This window comes from Aquarana catesbeiana, linkage group LG01 (assembly GCF_042186555.1).
Source record: "Aquarana catesbeiana isolate 2022-GZ linkage group LG01, ASM4218655v1, whole genome shotgun sequence".
Lineage (NCBI taxonomy): Eukaryota > Metazoa > Chordata > Amphibia > Anura > Ranidae > Aquarana > Aquarana catesbeiana.
The window spans coordinates 853,621,523-853,641,072 of record NC_133324.1 but is presented as its reverse complement, the minus strand read 5'-3'; the positions used below and the strand labels follow the sequence as shown (position 1 = coordinate 853,641,072).

The 19,550-nt window shown below is 44.9% G+C and overlaps 1 long non-coding RNA gene across 1 annotated transcript in view; it reads right to left on the bottom strand.

Moving 5' to 3' along the window:
- Nucleotides 1-19,550, bottom strand: part of LOC141124950 (uncharacterized) — a 620,003-nt gene that overhangs the window by 174,832 nt on the left and 425,621 nt on the right. Inside the window, exon 4 of the long non-coding RNA XR_012241270.1 lies at nucleotides 17,036-17,229. This is a non-coding gene — a long non-coding RNA (uncharacterized lncRNA). The remainder of the gene's footprint in view (nucleotides 1-17,035; nucleotides 17,230-19,550) is intronic.

The following is a 19,550-nucleotide window of genomic DNA, read 5'->3' as shown; positions in this document are numbered from 1 at the left end:
GAGAGCATCTCTGTGATGTTGACTAAGGCGAAGGCAGAGAGCCTCTGGGCTGGACGGCTTAAGTAGGCAGGACTGATGAGCAGGATATCATCAACATCTGAGTAACTGTGAAGAGATAGGAGCTGGCAATTAGCCGACAGCTGAGTGGCCAGCTCAGAGAAGGTAAGGCTGAGCCCAGACCTGACAGATGTTGAGTTATTTCTGAAAAAAAAGATTACTTACAGTTCATATTCTAAAGTTTATTTTCCTAATTAGTTCAAATATTTTTTTTACGATCTTCCATTCTCCCTTTTTCAAGGATAATCGTTTTTGGAACAAAGCCCTCCAGCGCTGTAAAGTCACTGCTGAGAGAGCAAACATATTCCCCCGTCTGTCTTCCGGGTTTGCGAGCTTCGGCTATATGATTGGCCGGAGCTGCGATTACATCACTCCTGCGCATGCATGTGGGAGCTAATGTTTCCGGCACAGGCTCTGAAGGTCCGGCACTGTAAGCTGGACCTTCGGAGCGCATGCGCCAAGTTTAGGAGATATTCACAGTACCAACAGGTAAGCCTTTTTATAGGCTTACCTGTAGGTACAAGTGGTAATACAGAGTTTACTACCACTTTAATGCCCTGTACACACGGTCAGACATTGATCAGACATTCCGACAACAAAATCCATGGATTTTTTCCGACGGATGCTGGCTCAAACTTTTCTTGCATACACATGGTCACACAAAGTTGTCGGAAAATCCGATCATTCTGAACGCGCTAAAACACGTACGTAAGGACTATAAACGGGGCAGTAGCCAATAGCTTTCGTCTCTTAATTTATTCTGAGCATGCGTGGCACTTTGTGCGTCGGATTTGTGTACACACGATCGGAATTTCCGACAACGGATTTTGTTGTCGGAAAATTTTATAGCAAGCTCTCAAACTTTGTGTGTCGGAAATTCCTATGGAAAATGTGTGATGGAGCCTACACACGGTCGGAATTTCCGACAACAAGGTCACACATTTTCCATCAGAAAATCCTATCGTGTGTACAGGGCATAAGTGCATGTGAACCCTAGCAAACAACTTTTTCCATATTTTTTCTCTTATGGTCTGTTAAACATACTGTTGAAAGCATTTTGCCTTATTTGTTTACTACATGCTAAAAATACTTGTTTATCCTGCCAGAAATTGTGTGGGTTAGTAACGTCATGTGCTCTCTGCACCTGCTGACTGTTATCATACTGCTACCAGTAAGCATTGTTCCTAGCTCTCTGGACTATGGAACACCTTTCCCTCCCATGTTATGGAGATGGAGAGGTAGTGTATTGACATTTCTAATATATTTCCTTTTCAGGGGTGACAATGCTGCTCCTCCATTCAGACAATACAATGGGTAAGTGTTGTCACCCTAGGTCAGGTTGTGTGTAGGAATATTTGGACCTGCTCAAATGTTCAGCTGAATCCCAAACTTTTGTGACATTTGATGGGAATCATTCTGCTGAATGTTAGATAATGCGATGAGAAAGCCACCATTGGCCAAAGTTTTGCATCTGATCTCTGGTTAGGTGTAAAGCCTCGTACACACGATCGGATTGTTGGCCAAAAAAAACATGGACTTTTGTCCGAAGGGTGTTGGCCCAAACTTGTCTTGCATACACACAGCACACAATTGTTGGCCAACAAATATGAATGTAGTGACGTACTATGTTGTTTTTCAGCTCTTTAGCTCCACCCTTTTGGCTCCTTCTGCTAATTTCGTGTTAGTAGAAGTTTGGTGAGTGTTGATTCGCGCTTTTCATTTAGCTCTTTCCGTTTTGCACTTTTCATTTGGCACTTTTCATCTTACGCTTTTCAATTTGTTTCTGAATGGCTGTTCGTTAACCAGCCATGTTGCGGAATCGGAGGAGATAACGTGTTATTTATTATTGGCCTTGGAGTTATTGCTTTGACTCAAGTCCAGTCCAGGAACAGGAGGAGTTCTTGGACCAATAATTGGTTGCTTTATTAATCGTGACCAATTATGTCACATGCCTTTGCTGCGGGAGCTCCAGGAGAATAATCCAGATTTTAATCCAGATGTTAATTCTCCATTACGAACTCTAGTTTACAAGATCAACCACTTCTGGCTCGTCAGACTATTTACAGTTAGTGCAGTGCGTCCTGCTCACAGTGTTCAGCTAGATCCGTTCCTGTTATCTTCTTACTGACAGGCAGGCTTGTCTTGTTACAGTATATACAGCTACCTGAAGAAAATTGCTAGTGTTCTTTTGATCCTATTAGTACCACAGTCAGGCAGCTAGACTATTTACAGTTAGTGCAGTGCGTCCTGCTCACAGTGTTCAGCTAAAACTACAAGATAGTGGGGTGCGTCCTGCTCACAGTGTTCAGTTAAACCTACAAGTTAGTGGGGTGCGTCCTGCTCACAGTGTTCAGCTAAACCTACAAGTTAGTGCGGTGCGTCCTGCTCCCAGTGTTCAGCTAAACCTACAAGTTAGTGGGGTGCGTCCTGCTCACAGTGTTCAGCTAAACCTACAAGTTAGTGGGGTGCGTCCTGATCACAGTGTTCAGCTAAACCTGCAAGTTAGTGGGGTGCGTCCTGCTCACAGTGTTCAGCTAAACCTACAAGTTAGTGTGGTGCGTCCACCTCACAGTGTTCAGCTAAACCTACAAGTTAGTGGGGTGCATCCTGCTCAGAGTGTTCAGCTAAACCTACAAGTTAGTGGGGTGCGTCCTGCTCACAGTGTTCAGCTTAACCTACAAGTTATGGGGTGCGTCCTGTTCACAGTGTTCAGCTAAACCTACAAGTTAGTGGGGTACGTCCTGTTCACAGTGTTCAGCTAAACCTACAAGTTAGTGGGGTGCGTCCACCTCACAGTGTTCAGCTAAAGCTACCTGTAGAAGGTTGGTGGTGTTCTCATACTACAGGCAGGCAGTTGATTTTGCTAGCTGCAGTATCAGTACATATATATATATATATATATATTCCAGCTTAGTGCAGCTACAGGCCATTAGTATGTCTGGAAGGCCAAGAAGGAGAGGCAGACAGTCAAAAGCCAATAAGAGAGGGCAAGCAGGCTCTGTGTCTAATGCTGGTCGTGGAGACGGTGCATCCTCATCAGCACGTGGCCGTGGGACACGCTTGGCCTTTTTTTCGGCAGCTGGCCATGTTGAGCCGTAACATGCGGAAGACTTGGTCTAGTGGATGACCAAGCCGTCCTCATCCTCCTCATCCTCTCTCACCCATGCCCAGGGTACTTTGTCTGGCAAAGCAGCGGCCTCTTCCCTCGGCTCAATGTCATCAGTGACTCCTTCACTAGCCCCACCATGTCCTCCTGAGGAGTCCCTCGAACTGTTTGACCACAGTGTTGGGTACATGCTCCAGGAGGATGCCCAGCGTTTGGAAGATGATACTGAGCTCGATGAAGGCAGTAACATGAGCACGGACAGAGGGGGTGCCCAAGAAGGACAGCAATCTGGCAGTCATGCTCCCTCTGCTGCAGCATACTGCCAGGTTTGCTCCAGTGATGAGGAGGGAGGGGATGATGAGGTCACTGACTCAATGTGGGTGCCTGATAGGAGAGAGGAGGAGGAGGAGGAGGAGGAGGTGGCACATTGACTGCATCACACCCCAAAGCTCCACATGTGCAGGGCGCTGCAGTCTCTGCACGTTATTCAAAAAGTTCTTTGGTGTGGGCCTTTTTTGAGACGAGTGCATCAGATCGCACCGCTGCTATTTGCAACATATGTCTCAAGCGTATCTCGCGTGGCCAAAACATCTCCCGCTTGGGTACCACATGCTTGACCAGACATATGTTGACCTGCCATGCAGTTCGTTGGCAAGCGCATCTAAAAGACCCACACCAAAGAACAAAGAGGACCTCTCCTTGCTCCTCATCAGCTGAGATTTCCAACCCCACTATACCTTCAGTCCTCTCTGAGACCTGCACTGAGAGGAATGAAGGTGTAGAATTAGGTGTGTCACAGCCAAGTACTTGTGGGCAATCTGCTTTTGGTACACCGATGTCAGATTGTACCAGGCAAATTTCCCTGCCCCAGCTGCTGCACCGCCGAAAGAAGTTTGCTCCCAGCCATCCACATGCCCAGCGGTTGAATGCTAGCTTGGCAAAATTGCTAGCACTTCAACTGCTGCCTTTTCAGTTGGTAGACTCTGCCCCCTTCCGTGAGTTTGTGGAATGTGCGGTTCCTCAGTGGCAGGTACCCAAATGCCACTTTTTCTCACGGAAGGCGATTCCGGCTCTCTACCGGCATGTGGAAGGCAATGTCCATGCCTCGCTGGACAGGGCGGTCAGCGGTAAGGTGCATATTACCGCTGACTCATGGTCCAGCAGACATGGACAGGGACGTTACCTAAGTTTCACGGCGCATTGGGTGACTCTGCTGGCAGCTGGGAAGGATGCAGGACAAGGTGCAATAGTGTTGGAGGTTGTTCCGCCACCACGCCTCCAAAATGCTAATGATTGTGACACACCTCTCTCCTCTACCCACTCCTCTTCTTCTTCCTCCATGGCCTCTTCCTGTGCTTTGTCCTCAGAACCAGCGGTGCTCCGTAGCCGTTCAAGGGGCTACGCAAGTACGCAGGCCAAAAGATGCCATGTGGTGCTTGAGCTGGTGTGCTTGGGGGACAGGAGCCACACTGGGGCAGAGGTTCTGTCAGCTCTGCAGGGGCAGGTTCAGAGGTGGTTGACACCACGCCAACTTAAGGCAGGAATGGTGGTTTGCGACAATGGCACCAACCTCCTCTCTGCCCTCCGACAGGGACAAATGACCCATGTGCCCTGTTTGGCTCATGTCCTTAACTTGGTGGTGCAGCGGTTCTTGGGCAGGTACCCGGGCTTACAGGATGTCCTGAGGCAGGCCAGGAAAGTCTGTGTGCATTTCCGCCGGTCATATAATGCCAGTGCTCGGCTGACGGACCTCCAAAAGGAGTTTAACCTGCCCAAGAACCGCCTAATCTGTGACATGCCCACCAGGTGGAACTCAACGTTGACCATGCTGCAGCGGCTGCACATGCAGCAGAGGGCCATCAATAAGTACCTGTGCGACTATGGCACCAGGACAGGGTCAGGGGAGCTTGTTTTTTTTTCCCCACGCCAGTGGGCCATGATCAGGGATGCATGCACTGTCCTGTCACCATTTGAGGAGGCCACGAGGATGGTGAGCAGTGACAGTGCATGCATCAGTGACACTGTCCCCCTTGTCCACCTGTTGGAGCACACGCTGCGTGGAATAATGGACAGGGCACTTGAGGCAGAACAGAGGCAGGAAGAGGAGGACTTCCTTAGCTCTCAAGGCCCCCTTTATCCAGACAGTGTTCCTGCGTGCCCGCCGATCACACAGGAAGAGGGGGAGGAGGAGGAGGAGGAGGAAGATTGTGTCAGTATGGAGGTGGAGCCTGGCACTCAGCATCAGCAGCAGTCTTTAAGGGATCAGTCCCAAGAAACACATGGACTTGTACGTGGCTGGGAGGAGGTGGCTGCGGACCATGTCATCCTTAGTGACCCAGAGGACTCCGGACCGAATGCCTCAGCAAACCTACGCTGCATGGCCTACCTGATCCTGCAAAGCCTGCGTAAGGATCCTCGTATTCGTGGTATCAAGGAGAAGGACCAATACTGGCTGGCAACCCTCCTTGATCCACGTTACAAGGGTAAGGTTGCGGACCTTATCTTGCCATCGCAGAGGGAGCAGAGGATGAAACATCTTCGGGAGGCCTTGCAGAAAGGTCTGTGCAACGCGTTCCCAGAGACTGGGAGGTTTCTGGACAACGTGTTGCTGAGGCTTCGGTCAGTCAAAGAAGGAGCGGTGGAGAAGGTGGCCGTCTGACCGATGCGTTTAGACAATTTTTTGGTCCGCAGCCCCAAGGTATGATCGGTTCCAGCAACCATCGCCAGCGTCTGTTTTACATGGTGCAGGAATACCTAGGGGCAAGATCAGACTTGGAAACCTTTCCCACCGAAAATCCTCTGGGTTACTGGGTCTTGAGGATGGATCACTGGCCAGAGCTTGCACAGTATGCAATTGAGCTACTGGCCTGTCCTGCATCCAGCGTTCTTTCGGAACGCACATTCAGTGCTGCTGGAGGCATGGTAACCGATCACAGGGTGCGTCTGTCCACCGACTCGGTCGATCGATTGACCTTCATAAAAATGAATCAGTCTTGGATCACCACCAGCTGCCAAGCACCTGATGCTGATGTAACCGAATAATTTTTTTTGAAATCTCAGATCCCTTCAAAAACTGCCTATGCTGATGCTGAGTGACTATCCCTGAGTAATTATTCTCTTCCTCCTCAATCATCACGCTGATAGCTTGTAAGAACATTTTTGGTTCTGGGCGCCACCACCAGTGCCTAAGGCACAATTTTTCAGCCCCTGTTTAACAGGGGCGTGTAATTACAATTTTTGATGCAATACTTTGCAGCAGGGCTCGTTCCTGCGTTCCAACTAGAGTGTCTGTGAGGGGTTGCAGTGTTGTGGCACCAGCACCAGTGCCTAAGGCCCAATTTTTCTGCCCCTGTTTAACAGGGGCGTGTAATTACAATTTTTGATGCAATACTTTGCAGCAGGGCTCGTTCCTGCGTTCCAACTAGAGTGTCTGTGAGGGGTTGCAGTGTTGTGGCACCAGCACCAGTGCCTAAGGCCCAATTTTTCTGCCCCTGTTTAACAGGGGCGTGTAATTACAATTTTTGATGCAATACTTTGCAGCAGGGCTCGTTCCTGCGTTCCAACTAGAGTGTTTGTGAGGGGTTGCAGTGTTGTGGCACCAGCACCACCACCACCACCAAAGGCCCAATTTTTCTGCCCCTGTTCAACAGGGGCATGTAATTATAATTCTTGATCTAATATTTCACAGCAGGGCCCATTTCTGCACCCACCAAGAGCGAGTGAGGACTTACAGTTTTGTGGCACCAGCACCACCACCACCACCACCAAAGGCCCAGTTTTTCTGCCCCTGTTCAACAGGGGCATGTAATTACAATTCTTGATCTAATATTTCACAGCAGGGCCCTGTGAGGGCTTACGTTGTTGTGGCCACAACAACACCTAAGGCCCAAATTTCTGCTGAGTTTATAGGGCAGGCCCCTACTTTCAAACATCTAACTTACAAACGACTCCTACTTGCAAACGGAAGGAGACAACAGGAAGTGAGATGAAATCTACCCCTAGGAAGGGAAATTCTCTCCTGTAAGAGTTAATATGGGAAAAACATTTCTCCTTTCCACTGATGCTTTCCAATCCTTGTTCCACAAAAAACATTTGTCATTGGGACAAAAAGTGAGGTGAAATCTTCTAAAGAGGAGGAAAGACAGCAAAACAAATGTCACAGGGGTGATAACCCTTCCCTATGTTTTCCAAAAAGCTTAAAAAAGATATTTTGGCTGGAGCTAAACACGTTAAAAATGTACCCGTTCAAAATGACAAACAGATTCTACTTAACAACAAACCTACAGTCCCTGTCTTGTTTGCACCGCCTGTATACTGCTGTTCAGAGTATATAGGGCCTGGTGGCCCCACACCTTTCCTTATTTTAATTTGGGTGCGGGGTTCCCCTTAATATCCATACAAGACCCAAAGGGCCTGGTAATGGACTGGGGGGTACCCATGCCGTTTGTCTCACTGATTTTCATCCATATTGCCAGGACCCGACATTACATTAAACCCGCAAGCAGTTTTAAATGAGATTTTTTCCTTTAAAAATGACATTTGGTGCAGGGACTGTTCTAAACACGGGAAACACGCGCCACTTTACAGGCATACTATAGACACCCCCCAGGTACGATATTTAAAGGAATATTTCACTTTTTTTTTTTTTACTTTAAGCATCATTAAAATCACTGCTCCCGAAAAAACGGCCATTTTTAAAAGTTTTTTTTGCATTGATACATGTCCCCTGGGGTAGGACCCGGGTCCCCAAACCCTTTTTAGGACAATACCATGCAAATTAGCCTTTAAAATGAGCACTTTTGATTTCGAACGTTCGAGTCCCATAGACGTCAATGGGGTTCTAATGTTCGTGCAAACTTTCGGTCCGTTCGCAGGTTCTGGTGCGAACCGAACCGGGGGGTGTTCGGCTCATCCCTAATCACCTGGAAACCCAGCAGTGTTGCCAACCCCCAACCCAAAGTGAAATTTACTGACAGGACAACCAAAATGTTCAAACAGCACCAATTTTTTACTTACTAAAATCATGAATTCACTTAAAAAAAGTACATAAAATTACTATTTTAAGTGCAAAACTGTGTGAATATCAACATATAAGCTATAAACATATAGCTAGTGTGATTAGCAATGTGATTACGTTATAAGAAAAGTCAAAAAACATATTTTTCTATTTTCATGAAGTTCAGGTTAATATAACCCAGCACAGATTTCCCCTTACATCAGAGTCTGCAGGACTCTGATTTAAGGGGGAATGCTGTGGACCTTGGTGTACAGGAGAACTCTGATATAAGGTGGTCTCTGATCACCAGAGCCCCCCTTAAATCAGAGTCCACAGCATTCAACTTTACATCAGAGTTCCTACTTACATCAGGATCTGCAGAGTTCCCCCTTGCTCTGTAAGGGGAAATTCTGCCAACTCTGATGTAAAGGGGAACTCCGAGGACAATGATTTAAGGGTGAATGCTGGGAAATCTGATATAAGGGAGACTCTGGTGGCCACAGACAACCTTCCGCAGAGTGAATACACTAAGGTAATGAGAGGTTACTGATATAAGGGGGAGCATTTATATCAGTGCCCCTCCCTTACCTTACTGTATTCACTCTCCCCTTACTTCAATGGCCCCCCTCACACTGACCTGGTGGCACTGTCACTGACCTCCTCTCAGGTGCATCGTGCAGGGCTCAATCAAACATCTCTCCGGGCTCCAGCTTGGTGGCTCTGGTTTCATCCTATTTTCTTTTCTCCACAAACATCTAACTCTTCCCGTGACCCCTTTATGGGCAGCGCTCCTGCTTTTGACTCCTCTCCAGGCTCCCCCTCAGAGACTGCAGACATGATATAAGACAAGAGATGGTCAGAGATTGTGGACATGATACAATAGATGGTTAGAGATTGTGGACATGAGTGGTCCCAGTTCTGGACTCGAAGTGCACACTGTAGCACTGTGGCTTCAATTCGGTTGGTGTCACTGTCAGCACTGGAGAGAGTCTGAGTGCATGGATTGGGGGGGAGTCCTTCCTCTGAGTCCATCGGTCTGAGTCCCAAGAACAGCCGAAAATCACTGAGCTTGCCCGAGCCCACTGGTTTTGAACTGTGCATGCGCCTGTCTACCCAAGAATAGCCGAAAATGCCCAAGCTTGCCCGACCAGCTTTGGAACTGCAAATGCACAGAGTTGGCCTGTGACCATGTTTCTTTTTACAAAGGGCTTCTGTCCATAATGGACATTTACGGAAAGCCCGTTTGGCAGCCCTGATACCCAGCCCCTGCTTATTGATTGAGTTCGATCTGCATAGATGGGTGACGAGATTGACAGTGGATTTAGATCATGAGACTTTTTTTTCCTTAATTGAAGGACTTGTCAGTTTTATTCACTGTATTTACTATTGAACTTTTTTGGAATGAGTAGGGGTACTATGCACCTTTTACTCATTCACATGGGAGAAGCTGGTATCTGGGGGTTATTTTTAAAGTGAGCTTCCAAATCACAATAAGTCTCCTGCTCACAGACTCTCACAACCACGAGGCCAGGGTTATGAGGAAGAGGTCCTTGTCTTCATCAACATGAAGACAAGGTACTTTGCTGGCAAGGTAACACCCATGATGAGGGCACATGGTATGGTATTGTTGAAGGGTCGGGGGGTGCACACACTTCCCCTCTTCCCTGCCCACCCAGGTTTCATGCTCAGATAAGAGAGTAGTATAGATTTGGGGAGACCCCACACAATTTCTTTTTGTTTCCCTTGGGGGTCACCCTTAAAATCTATACCAGACCTAAAGCACCAGGTGTAAATTTTGGAGGGACCTCCTTTTTTATTATTTTTATATTAGCCCTGCTGTTTGTTTACATTACCAGTCAGTTGGGAGTCCCCAGCTGAATGTGCTTGCCAGGGATAAGTCACTAGTTCTTAGGATACCGGTGAATGCAAGCTCCCTAACAACCAGATGGAAACGGTTATATTTAGCAATGGTAATAATACCACTCCTAAACCTTTCACTTCATGCTGCAGCTGGAGGTTCGCTTGGCTGCACATCCATTTGTTCAGCTGTTTGCACAGGAATCTGGTCTCCCTCATTTTATTTGCTGTTTGAATGTTCTTAGCCTATAGTGTTAAGCTGTTTTCTCTGTTGATGACTGTTGACTCTCATGCTAAATGCAAAACTTTTTTTTTCATTTTGGATAGACTAAGGGGGGTTGTAACCCCTGTCTGTTTTTTGCTATCTGTGGCCGGTGGGGAGATCTTCCTTCATTTCCTATCTCATAACCAAAACAGGAAAAGAGAGGAAATTCCTCCAAAGTGAGGGAATCCAAGGATGGCCCCATGGTCTCCAGAACTAGTGTCCCATTGGAAAAAACGCTGTAAAAACGCTGCTCAAAAACGCGGCAAGCACCACAAAAAACACTGCTGAAACGCTCAAAAGCAACATGCATAGATGTGAATCGAGCCTATGCAGTTTTAGTGCTTTTTGCATTTTGCAGATGTGCACTACAGTCCATTTAACATTGTTTCCTATGGAACACGATCTGTAGTGCAAATCTGCACAACAAATGCATAGGTGTGAATCCAGCCTTAGAGCTTCACTTATCATTTATCAAGCAAATCACTCTGAAAAATTGTTTGACAAATTATCCAAGAGACATTGCTAAAACAAAAAATAGTCTTATTCAGTGCTATAAAACCCAAACACTACCTAGAATAAAGACCGATCCAAGTTTCCTGTTATTTTACACTATAAAGAAATAACTTTATGAGTAAGATATATCAGTATTAACTGTAAAACCCAATGTCCACATTGTACAGTGCAAGGTCATATATACCTCCAAAGAGAAAACAGTGCATAAGTGAAAGTCATTTTGTTTCCAAAGTATTAGTAGCAGAACAGCTTTACTTCCCATTGGAATGTCAGTTCTTTGAAGCCTTAATAATAATTATATATATATATATATATATATGTATATATATATATATATATATATATATATATATATATATATATATGGTTTTTTTTTTTTTTTTGCTGCATACTGATTTTGATCCTCCAAAGTGCCTTTCAGGATCTTTAAAACAGCATATGATTTTTTTTTAGCTTTTTTGTTTGCTCCGAATATATAAAACACATGCAAGTTTTTTCCTCCAGATATTTTCACTACACTTCTTTTTCTTCTGTGGCTAATCCCTCTACAAGTCCCTCTACAAGTCAGAAAGAAGGAAGGAATAAAAAAAAAGGTTTTCCCTAGAGTTTGCATCATTATACAGGCAAACATTTTCTATTCAGTTATAGACAGGTTCAGAGAGTTGATGTTCCACATCATAACAGTTTTGCAGCGAAAAGCAAAAATACTTTGAAGTTCAGATCCCTGGGAAATGCGGCTATAAAAAAATAGATGACAAAGCCTCTTCAAACTTTTGAATTATTAGTGTGACTAAAACACATGTATTTTATGCAGATAAAAATATTTTTGATATGCAGTTTTTACTTTAAACTCATATGAATGCTGTATTGTAGTATATTTAGTAGTAGCCTAAAATTGCTTTTAAATGTTATTAATTGCACATCCCACAATTATAATATCAGTAGTACACTGTAAAAAATATTGTGTTAGTTCTACTTAAAAACAATGAGGCAACTTTTTGCATCAGCTTTTTAAGTACTATCAACTAAAATTTTTTTGTCTGACTCATTAGACGTTTTTTTATGTTTTCAAATTTCTTGTTTTAAGTAAAGCCAACGCAAATGTTTTTCAGTTTATAGACCATAGTGTTTTAAGTTAGGAATCAGGCCCGGATTGGCCATAGGGCAAACCGGGCACTTGCCCGGTGGGCCGCGGCTGCCGGGGCTGCCAGGCTGCAAGTCCTTGCGGGGCCCAAAGCAGCTGGGCTGCTCTTTGAGCCCGCGCAGCTCTTCCAGCCTCTCCGCGGCTGCTCGGCTGCCAGTTAAGCTCAGCCATCGGCGCCAGGGGGAGGAGCTAGATGAGAGGCCTGAGGCGTCTCCGCGGCCGCACGGCGCCCATATAGGTCAGCCGTCGGTGCCGGGGGGGCGTGACTGCGAAGGGGGAGGAGCCAGAGCAGACACCTGTGACCTACTGCAGACACCCTGGGGCCAGATAACAGAAAACGTAAATGCGTCCCCCGTAACCTGGATAGGAGGAACAGTGGGGGGCGGCTGCATATAGAACAATCATTCTCTTCATCTTATCGGAATGCCTGCGAGAGGTAGAAGAGAAGCAGGCATTCTGAGACTGCAGGAGGAAGATGAAGAGAATGATTGTTCTATATGCAGCCGCCCCCACTGCTCCTCCTATCCTGCTTCTTTCTGCTGTCCTCTCTGGGCTCTCCACCCCACCCATACTCTTTGCCTACTCATGCTCTCCACCTCCCCCCATGCTCTCTGCCGCTCCTCAGTGCTGTCTACCTCCCCTCATGCTTTCTGCCACCCTCCCAGTGCTCTCCACCTCCCCCCATGCTCTCTGCCACCCCCCTGTGCTCTCCACCTCCCCCCATGCTCTCCACTTCCCCCCATGCTCTCTGCCATCCCCGTGCTCTCCACATCACCCCCATGCTCTCTGCTGCCCCCCTGTACTCTCCACATCACCCCCATGCTCTCCACTTCCCCCTGTGCTTTCCACCTCCCCCATGCTCTCCGCCGCCCTCCCTGTGCTCTCAACCTCCCCCCATGCATTCCGCCACCCTCCTTGTGTGCTCCACCTCCCCCCATGCTCTCCCCTGCCCCCCATGCTCTCCACTGCCCCCCTGTGCTCTCCACCTCCCCCATGCTCTCCGCCACCCTCCGTGTGCTCTCCACCTCCCCCCATGCTCTCCGCTGCCCCCCGTGCTCTCCAACTCCCCTATGCTCTCCGCCGACCTCCCTGTGCTCTCCGCCTCCCCCCATGCTCTCCGCCACCCTCCCTGCACTCTCTGTCTCCCCCATGCTCTCTGCTGCCCCCCATGCTCTCCGCTGCCCCTCATTCTCTCCACTGCCTCCCATGTTCTCCACCTCCCCCATGCTCTCCGATGCCCTCCCTGTGCTCTCCACCTCCCCCCATGCTCTCTGCCGCCCTCCCTGTGCTCTCCACCTCCCCTCATGCTCTCTGCCGCCCTCCCTGTGCTCTCCACCTCCCCCATGTTCTCCGCTGCCCCCATGCTCTTTGCTCCCCCATGCTCTCCACCTCCCCCCATGCTCTTCTCCACCCTCCCTTTGCTCTCCACCTTCCCCCATGCTCTCCGCTGCCCTTCCTGTGCTCTCTGCCTCCCCCCATCCTCTTCGCTGCCCCCCATGCTCTCTGCTGCCCCCCATGCTCTCCACCTCCCCCATGCTCTCCGCCACCCTCCCTGTGCTCTCCACCTCCCCTATGCTCTCCACTGCCCTCTCTGTGCTCTCCACCTCCCCCCATGCTCTCCGCCTCCCCCCATACTCTCCGCTGCCCCGTACTCTCCACCTCCCCCATGCTCTCTGCACCCTCCCTGTGCTCTCCACCTCCCCCCATGCTCTCGGCCACCCTCCCTGTGCTCTCCACCTCCCCCAAGCTCTCTGCGCCCTCCCTGTGCTCTCCACCTCCCCCCATGCTCTCCGCCGCCCTCCCTGTGCTCTCCACCTCTCCCATGCTCTCTGCTGCCCCCCTGTGCTCTCCTCTTCCTCCCTGTGTTCTCTGCCTCTCCTCTGTGCTCTCGCCCCACCCCATGTTCTCAAGGTTCTTCTGCTGGGTTGCCCTCTCCCCTCTCTCAGGGGATCTGTCAGGGTGGAGAGTGGGGAAGGGGCCAGTTAACATGTCATGGGCTGCTCAGTCCAATTTTTTTGTCCCAGTCCAGGCCTGTTAGGAATACATACCTTAATTTGTCTGGAACTATAGTTTTAAGTAAAGCCAACTACATTTTTCCAGTTTATAGACCATAGGTTTAAGTAAAGCCAACTCAGTTTTTCCAGTTTCTAGAAAAGTTTAAGTTAGGAACACATACATTAACTCATTTATTTATATATAGCACTGTCAATTTACTGAGCGCTTTACATATACAGGAGCTTTCAATCTAAGATGCCTAACTCACATTCATACACATACTAGGGCCAATTTACACAGGAGCCAATTACCCTACCAGCATGACTTTGGAGTGTGGGAGGAAACCTACGCAGGCACAGAGTAGAACATGCAAACTGCAGGTAGGTAATGCCGTGGTCTGGATTTGAACCAGTAACCCTTTTGCTGCTACGTAAAAGTGCTAACCACTACACCACTGTGCTGCCCTATTACTTGACTACTTAGTTTTAAGTGATATTAACTGGTAACTTACTCAATTTTTTTTAAACTGGTAAAACTTTTTTCCAAATGTATTTGATATATAATGTATTTGAAGGTTTTTTATATAAAAATAATACAATAATATGTTTTTTAAAAAAATGAATAGTCTCATGAAGCAGGCTTTCAAAACAAATTAACGTTTATTACTTATAAAGTGTTACAAATGTAATATTATTATAGCAGCATCAAATGTAAATGTAAACATATAAAAATAAAGAAAAAAGAAAAAATGCTTCTTTCTCAGCTAACAAATCAAACTGAAAAACATACATGTATATACAGTATATCTGTAAAGAACATAGAATACAGAATGTATTAACTTTTTTAAAGCCTTTTAGGAAGCTAATTTGCACTTAACCACTTCAGCCTCGGAAGGATTTGTCCCCTTATGACCAGGCCATTTTTTGCGATACGGCACTGCATCACTTTAACTGACAATTGCACGGTCCCCAATTGCACGCTGTACCCAAACAAAATTGATGTCCCTTTTTCCCACAAATAGAGCTTTCTTTTGGTGGCATTTGATCACCTCTTCGTTTTTTTATTTTTTGCGCTATAAACTAAAATAGACCGACAATTTTGAAAAAAAATACTTTTTGCTATAATACATATCCAAAAAATAAGAAACTATTAAAAAAATGTATTCATCGGTTTAGGCCGATATATATTCTTCTACATATTTTTGGTTAAAAAAATTGCAATAGGCATATATCGATTGTTTTTTGCAAACGTTAATGCGTCTACACACTATGGGATAGATTTAGGGACTTCTGTTTTTTTCTACAGTTTTTACTGGTAATGTGCGTTTTTTAGCGGGACTGCAACATTGCGGCGGACAAATCTAACCTCAAATCACACTTTTTGGGGATCAGTGACATTATTACATTGATCAGTGCTATAAAAATGCACTGATCAATGTACAAGTAACAATGTCTGGGAAGGGGTTAACACTAGGGGGCGATCAAGGGGTTAAGTGTGTTCCCTGGGTGTGTTCTAACTGTAGGGGGGATGGGCTATCAGGGACATGAGAGAGATGGCTGTTGCCAATCACTGGGAACAGAAGATCTCTGACATGTGCAAAGTGGGCGGGGCTTGATGTTACATAATCTGAATTTGAATTCCAATATCTCAAAAAAAGAATTGGCTGAAACATAAATTTTTGTAGCACAAAATGCTTGTTTTTCCTGCCGTATGGGAACTGACTTTTTTAGCGGGACTGCAACATTGCGGCGGACAAATCTGACCTCAAATCACACTTTTTGGGCATCAGTGACATTATTACATTGATCAGTGCTATAAAAATGCACTGATCAATGTACAAATAACACTGGCAGGGAAGGGGTTAACACTAGGAGGCGAACAAGGGGTTAAGTGTGTTCCCTGGGTGTGTTCTAACTGTAGGAGGATGGGCTATCAGGGACATGAGAGAGAGATGGCTGTTCCCAATCACTGGGAACAGAAGATCTCTGACATGTCATCTGGCAGAATGAGGAATCGCCTTGTTTACATAGGCAGATCCCCGTTTTGCCTCTGTATACCGCGCTCGTGGGTCGCCGGTGGGCATCAAGTCCTCCGGACCCGCAGCATGCAGGGGTGCGCAGCCCACTATCTCCTGTACAAAGACCGACGTACACCTACAGCGGTTTGCGCAGGAGAACCAACCTGTTGCAATATAATGATGGTGGCTGGTTGGCAAGCGGTTAAAGTGTGGACTTTTGAAGATAGATTACCCACATCTAGCTCAAAAAAGATCTTCTGAAAAACTTCAAAGGTATATTTTAGGTTTTCAAGGTAACTCAGGCTAAAAGCATAAATGAGTCCCATAATCAATCGTTCTGATACAAAATGAGAGTGCTATATGAAAAAAATACATTATATGAATATGCTTGTTTTTCCTGCTAATGCAGCATAAATATGGTATATTTATTTTTGAAATGTAATAACATAGTGCAAAGTGGGCAGGGCTTTAGGTTACATAATCTAAATGTTGGATGTTCAATATCTCAAAAACTGAACAAACAGAAATTTTGTTTTCATGGTACAAATCAGCACAAACGCAGCACAAACAAATTGTATAATTATTTTTAAAATGTAATAACGTGGTGCAAAGTGGAAGAGGTTTCATCAACTATAATGCGCAATATCTCTGAAACCAAACCAGCACATACGTTTGTTTTGCAGCACAAATCAGCACAGATGCAGTGCAATCCAATACTATCTTTGTTTTTAAATTTTAATAACATTGGGTGCAAAGTGGGCGGGGCTTGAAGTTACATAATCTGAATTTGAATTCCAATATCTCAAAAAACGAATCGGCTGAAACATAAATTTTTGTGGCACAAAATAGTTTTTTAAGCTTAACAGCTGGCGGTCCCTCATCCTGCATCTTGGTTGCGTTCTGCCACATGCAGTAAGCGCAAACTTTGCATGCGCACAAGTGAGTTGTCTCAATAGGTGTATACAACAGACGTATGTCCATTTATTATAAATATATTAATCTGCAAATAAAATAAACATTTTGAATGGTATGTTAAGCAACATTTAAAGCATGTGAATGATAAATTGCTTAATGTTCACTCTTACCTTTTAATGGCATTGCATGGCCTTATAGTGACTTGGAAAAATTCTTGTCACTGGTGGCGCTCTTTTGTCCTGATGGGCCTCAAACGTATGGGAACTGACTTGTGCTGGCTTTCAAAGTTCCAAAAGACGTCAAACTCTTTAAAATATACAGCATCAAAACTCGTGCGTTTGCACGTTTGGCAAACATATGCGTCCTGAAATTTCAGTTAAAAGAAAAGATCATTTTTTTAAGTAAATATAACACAATAAGAATATGGAAATGCACATACCTTAAAAGTTTTGTCTAGATTACTCAATATTATACATTATTTCTGTAAATGTAAAAGGTGTGTTTTAAGAACTAATGAAATTTAAGTAAGGTACTTAAAATATCAAAGTAAATTAATTAACATTTAATTTTATGTTGAAAATTACACATTTTTTATGTTAAAATTACAAGCTGACAGAATCATTTTTATCAGTGTAATAGTTCTTGTCATAGCATTCCCAAAATAGCTACAAGACCATTTAAATACCATGGGCATTGACATAATCACCAACCACCAGCTGCACAAGAATGTATGCCTGGGAACTACCACAAACATTTTCAGTATCTCAGATAATACTAGATCATTGGGAAGGATTTAGTACACAATGCAGACCAAATCAGACAATAACATATGATTGACTGTGGTTGATTTTTCTGTTATTACTTGATTATTATTCCAAGTTATTAAGATAGTGCCCAGTCTATGTTCTCTAAAGTATTTGCATATTCTGAACTACGACTGATAATTGTGTTTGTTGCAGAAAAGTATGGACTGAGTAAAGGCCTCAGTTTTTTAAATCGCTACTAAACATTTTATGACCATACCCACCTCTGTGAATCTCCTGTTCCCCATTCCATAGCTCTATCCCTTGTCTCCTGGAACATTAACTGTACTCAACTGTTTTTGTACATATTCTGAATAAGCTGTAAAAGCACTAAAAAATAAACCCCTATTCCCTTCTCTAGATATAGGCTAGGGATAAACTAAAGTTTGGTTGGAAGGACAATCAGCAAACCTTGGAAAAGTCTACTAAACTTGCACATAGTGCCAGACTCCATTGAAGTCTACGGGAGCTGATTTTTTTTAACCACTTCCTTACCAGGCCAATTCTGACATTTCTCTCCTACGTGTAAAAATCATCATTTTTTTACTACAAAATTACATAGAACCTCCAAACATTATATATGTTTTTTTTAGCAAAGACCCTAGAGAATACAATGGCGTTTGTTGCAACTTTTTATCTCACACGGTATTTGTGCAGGAATTTTTCGAACGCTTTTTTTGGGGGAAAAAAACAGTTTTGTGTTTAAAAAAAAAAAACACTAAAGTTAGCCCAATGTTTTTGCATATTGTGAAAGATGAAGTTACGCCGAGTAAATAGATACCTAACATGTCACGCTTCAAAATTGCACACGCTCGTAGAATGGTGCCAATGTTCGGTACTTAAAAATCCCCATAGGCGACGCTTGAAATTTTTTTACTGGTTACATATTTTGAGTTACAGAGGAGGTCTAATGACAAAATGATTGCTCTTGCTCCAACGTTCGTGGCGATACCTCACATGTATGGTTTGAACACCGTTTTCATATGTGGGCGGGACTTACGTATGCATTTGCTTCTACGTGCGAGCACATGGAGACAGCGGCGCTTTAAATTTTTTTTTTTTTTTATTGATAATTATATTTTGTTTTTTTATTTTGACACTTTTTTGAAAAAAAAAACATTTTTGATCACTTTTATTTCTATTACAAGGAATGTAAACATCCCTTGTAATAGGAATATAACATGACAGGTCATCTTAATAGTGAGATATGGGGTCAATAAGACCCCATATCTCACCACTAGGCTGGGAAGCCTGAAATAAAAAAATAAAATAAAACGATCACCGCTTCCCAGCCGAAGCGGCGCCGTTTTTTTGAATGGAGAGGCCGGCGTGACGTCATAACACATCGCACCCGACCTCTGATGATCATAGAGACTCCGGCAACCATCTGGTCCACCAGAAATCTCTATGATCTACATCTGGCTGAAACCGGCAATATCTGAATGGTGTCTGTAACTACAGGCATCATTCAGATATACCTGCCCAAAGCCCAGGACGTCATATGATGTGTGCGGGTGGGAAGTAGTTAAAGTAAATTTTAAGATTTTGTTAAAATAAGGGCATGGGTAGCTGCCTACTGCCTTTGTGGATATTTTCAACTCAAAAACATTTTAAAAAATACCGTTTAGCAGGGAGAAGGTATTTTAATTAGTCTTAAAGGGCAACATTAAAAATACACAAATCCTTAACATAACATAACATATTCTGACACACTTTGGGGATGCCTTACATCTTCATCTGAAGTTGCAGAGCACTACAATATACTTTTTCAAAAGTGACTTTTTATTTTTACAAATAGTGGCTGAGGACCTGTGATTTAATGGTGGAAACACTACAACAGCTGCTAAATGACAGATCTCATCAAGCCTCTGTTTGTATTGTA